The sequence below is a fragment of the Mandrillus leucophaeus genome, unplaced genomic scaffold (genome assembly GCF_000951045.1).
Source record: "Mandrillus leucophaeus isolate KB7577 unplaced genomic scaffold, Mleu.le_1.0 Scaffold35, whole genome shotgun sequence".
NCBI classification, from domain to species: domain Eukaryota; kingdom Metazoa; phylum Chordata; class Mammalia; order Primates; family Cercopithecidae; genus Mandrillus; species Mandrillus leucophaeus.
Window position 1 is genome coordinate 396558 of NW_012103698.1, and position 5117 is coordinate 401674.

Sequence of the window (5117 nt, forward strand, 5' to 3'; positions counted from 1 at the left end):
TTTTTTTTTTTTTTTTTTTTTTTTTTTTTTTTTTTAGTAGAGACAGGGTTTCTCCATGTTGGTCAGGGTGGTCTCAAACACCCAACATCAGGTGATCCACCTACCTCAGCCTCCCAAAGTACCGGGATTACAGGTGTGAGCCACCGCGCCCGGCCGACTTTGGCCTTTCATAAGGATTAGTCTATTTCCTACTTACCTCAACTCCTGGGGCATAGCCCTTCTGAGGTCCCAACAGAAAGCCTGGGGTGTTTATTGGGGCCCCTTATCCTTGATGACCCTCAAACTCAAACCCTGCTAGCCTGCCAGATTCTCAGGCTCTTATCTGCCAATGACGTACGAATGGGCAAATGCCCCAGATGGAAGAGTGGCAGCCAGTGTCAAGTTCACTCTCTGCTCTTCTTCTCCCCAAGATCTTGATCCCTCAAGTCCTCACTGCCTTGATGCCTTCAAAGAGATATTTTAAACATTTCATTCAACTTTTCTAATTGTTCCCAATAGAGAGGATGGTAACAAGCTAGTCTGCTGTATTTAGATACAGAAATTCTTGAGAGATTTTAAAAGAAGGCTGAATAGAGAGACCTTCTCAGCGGTGGCTTGGATCAAGGCTAATGTGAAATCAAATGTGTGGGGTATGAGTTGGAAGACCTCAGTTGGAGTCTAGGCTTTACGATAAGCTGTGAGATGTTGGGAAACCCTCCCTTCTGGAGCTTAGAGGTAAGTTTCTTGTGTGTGGAACACAAAGGTAGGCTATAGTGTGCACTTTTAGCCTTGTCCTTGGCTCTGTTTGGGCACCTTCTTTGTTCTTTCATCATTTGCATCATTTTAATGTGCTCTTCTGCAATACCATATTTCGTTGTTAGTCTTAAATTCTTTCTGGAATGAGGCAGCATATTAATTGATCTAACATTCACTAAAATAAATGTTAACTCTCTGAACCTATTTTCTCATCAGTAAAATTGGAATAATGATCCCTTATTGTAGTTTACAAGATTGAGGTTCAGATCATACAAGATAATGTATGCAAAAGTGCTTTGTAAAGCAATGTGCCAGCATAATTAACTTATTTGCACCTGGGAGTCATGTTGAATATCTTTTCTTCTCTGCCCTCCACCTGATATTCTGTCCATTAGCACGTCATAGCCATTTAACCTACATCTCCGTCAAATCTGTCCATGTCTATCTTCTTTTTTTTTTTTTTTTGTATTGAGATGGAGTCTTACTCTGTGGCCCAGGCTGGAGTGCAGTGGCGTGATCTTGGTTCACTGCAACCTCCACCTTCTAGGTTCAAGCAATTCTCCTGCCTCAGCCTCCTGAGTAGCTGGGATTACAGGCACGGGCCACCACACCCAGCTAATTTTTGTATTTTTAGTAGAGATGGGGTTTCACTGTGTTGGCCAGGCTGGTCTCGAACTCCTGACTTCAGGTGATCTGCTGTCTTGGCCTCCCAAATTGCTGGGATTACAGGTGTGAGCCACCATGACCAGCCTATGTCTATCTTTACTAACACCCCCCGGAGTACACCACCATAATCTTTCACCTGAGCCATTACTCTAGTCTCTTATTTGTCATCTCTCTTCCCTTTTTGCCCCCTCTAAATCATTTCCGCCATATTAGCCAGTATTTTAAAAATGCAAATCTGATTGTGTTACTCCCTTGCTTCAAATATCATTCAATGGCTTCTCACTGCTCTGAGGATAAAATCCAAAATTCTCAGCTCAACTCTGCAAGATTTAGTCCTTGCCTTACCTCTCCCCATCTTTCTCTGTGATGCAGGCCCACTGACCTGCTTTCTGTTGCTTCCTGCCTTAGAGCCTGTGCACGTGCTGTTTTCTCTCTCCTCTGGCGCCAACCCTTGTCCTATTACCTAGTTAACTCCTGTTTATCCTCCCAGTTTCTCAGCTTAAATATCACCTTCTAAGAGAAGCCTACCCTGACCTTCCACACCTAGGTCCGAGAGCACTCAAACTTCTCTTTTACAGCATTTAGCACACTACAGAGAAATAGCTAATGACGTATACGCTTAGTATTGTTTGTCTCCCCCTGCTGGAATAGAAGCTCCTCGGTGGCAGGGACGCGTCTATCTAATTTACTGCTGTACTTAACCCGGTTCCTAACAGTTCCCGACAGCACCTGCCGGCACGTAACACAGTTCCCGACGGCACCTGCCGGCACCTAGCGCGGTTCCCGGCGGCACCTGCCGGCACCTAGCGCGGTTCCCGGCGGCACCTACCGGTACCTAACACAGTTCCTGGTGCATGACAGTGCTCTGTAAGTATTTGTTTCACAAATAAATAAACAGATCCTTCTTGAGTCCATATCAGCTAAGGGGTTGTTTTTCTGCCAGAGGCTGGAGAGTAGAAAGGTGTGGGTGCCGTGGGACAGACCTTTCTGGTCACCCCCTCCCTTCATCCTCCTTACATCTCCCACTCGCTTTTCCCCAGCCCAACCCAAATGCAGCAGCATCTGTCTCATCATGGGCTCCTCAAAAAGTGCCCCGACTGAAATACTGCCAGAGACTGGATCTCTGTGGAGCTCTCATGGGAACTGTGCCAGGAAAGAGAAGATTCTCTTTGCTAGTACCAGAAGATGAACACATTCCCCAAAGGGAGACCAGCCCACAACTCTCTCATTGCCCTCCCAGGTGAAGGGTTCTCTGTGGTGAAAACAGTTCTTTCAGCCAGACTTTTCTTTCCCCTGACAGTTTTTGTTACTTTAAAAACATTAACATATAAATGTATGTTCAGGGCACAAAGATGCAAAGTGTATATAGAAAAAAGCCTTGTCCCTAGGCACTGAGTTTCTCTATCTAGAAGCGATAATTTTCTAGAAATAGTCTATATAAACAAAAGCAAATTCATACATATTCTCCCCCCACACACATACCCTTTACACAAAGATAGCATACTATTCACACTGTTCGTTCTCTACCTCACTTATTCCACTTAACAATACAGCCTGGGCTGGGCACGGTGGCTCATGCCTGTAATCCCAACACTTTGGGAGGCCAAGGCTGGGGGATCACTTGAGCCCCAGAGTTCAGGACCAGCCTGGGAAACATAGTGGGATCCCATCTCTACAAAAAATAAAAAATTAGCCAGACGTAGGTGGCACGTGCCTATAGTCCCAGCTACTCTGGAGGCTGAAGTGGGAGGATCACTTGAGGCCAGGAGGTTGAGGCTGCAGTGAGCCATGATTGCACTACTGCACTCCAGCCTGGGTGACAGAGCAAGACTCTGTCTCAAAACAAATGAACAAACAAACAAATCAAACTTGGAGATTGTTCCATATCCTTTTACATAGAGTTACTTCATTCTTTTTCACCTTTATGTATTTTATTGAATGCATGTCCCATAATTTATCTACCCAATACCTTATGCATGGATGTTTAGGTAGTTTCTAGTCTTCAGCGCTTTGAATATATTTGTATAAATCTTATTTTACACCTGTTTGATCATTTGTATGATAAATACCTAGAAGTAGAATGGATGAAGCAAAAGTACAGACTTTTTTTTAAGTGAGAGCAAGTTTATTAAGAAAGTAAAGGAATAAAGAATGGATAATCCATAGGCAGAGCAGCAAAAAGTATAGACATTTAAAGTTTTGGTACAAACTACTTAATTTCCCTCTGTTCTGGACTGAATTGTGTCCTCCCCAAAAATTCATATGTTGAAGCACTAGCCCCCAGTGTGACAGTATTTGGAAATGGGACCTACAGGAAGGTAATAAAGGTGAAGTGGGGTCATAAGAATGGGCTTCAGTCCAATAGGAATGATGTCCTTATAAGAAGAGGAAAAGGAAAAAACACCAGAGATCTTTCTCCTTCCGCGTGGACACAGAGAAGAGGGCGTGTGAGGAAGACAGCCTTCACCAGACACCAAGCGTAAAGGCCCTGATCTTGAACTTCCATCCTACAGAAGGGTGAGAACATAAATATCTGTTGTTTAAGCCACCCAGTCTGACCAACGCTGTCCATAGAGGCTGCACCAATTTGGAGAGGCTGCAGCAATTTATTATTTATTTATTTCTATTTTTTTGAGACAAAGTCTTGCTCTGTTGTCAAAGCTGGAATGCAGTGGCATGATCTTGGTTAACTGCAACCTCCACCCACCAGGTTCAAGCGATTCTCATGTCTCAGTCTTCTGAGTAACTGAGATTACAGGTGCACACCACCATGTCTGGCTAATTATTGTATTTTTAGTAGAGACTGGGTTTCACCATGTTGGCCTGGCTGGTTTCGAACTCCTGACCTCAAGTGATTCACCCACATCCCAAAGTGCTGGGATTACAGGCATGAGCCACTGCGCCCAGCCAAGGCTGCACCAATTTAAATTTGCACTTCCACTAGTATTAGAAGAGAGTAACTATTTTCCTAAATCGTCGCCAACTCAAAATGTTGTCAGACCTTTCTACCCCACTGCCCAGATCCCCTCCCCACAGGCAACCAATATTTTTTGCCATGTGTTTTATATCATTCTATAGACATCTCAGGTATATGCAGCAAGTACAGCTGCCCTGAGAGTGCTTCTGGTAACACAGTTTTACAAGCCCAGGTAAGGCCAAATATGAGATCCTTGTCTTGTCTCTTCAGGAACTAAAGAAGGAAAAATTGAAAAGACATAGGGCCTGAGTTCCAAGATAGTTCCCAGCCTTCTCTGGTAGAGGGTCCCAGACCAGGTAGGCTTGGAAGAGTTGGGGCCCCAGCTTCTACTTTTAAGACATTTATTTTTCACCAACAAATTCTACTTCCTTATCTCTTTCACACAGATAAATTCCAGACACACGTGTTCTCTCTATTATCAAAACAGCCCATGAACATCTTGCAACTTGCAGCTCCTGTCATGTTTAGGGCCTGAGATTTGGAGTTGGATATGGGACTCCTGTTTGTGGCCTCCTGTCTTCCAGAATCTTCTAGTGCAGTCCAGATAACATCTCTGAGAGTCTCTTGAGGCCACTGAAGCAAGAGGCTTCAAGGTTTGTTCTAGGCTTCTCCAGTTGGCAGGACTTCTCCATCCTGCCCCCTCCCTCAGGGCTGCCAGGCATATCCCTGCCTGGGCCTCCTGGCACAAGAGATAAAATGAACAGGGCTACTCCCAGCAACTGGTCCAGCAGATACCAGC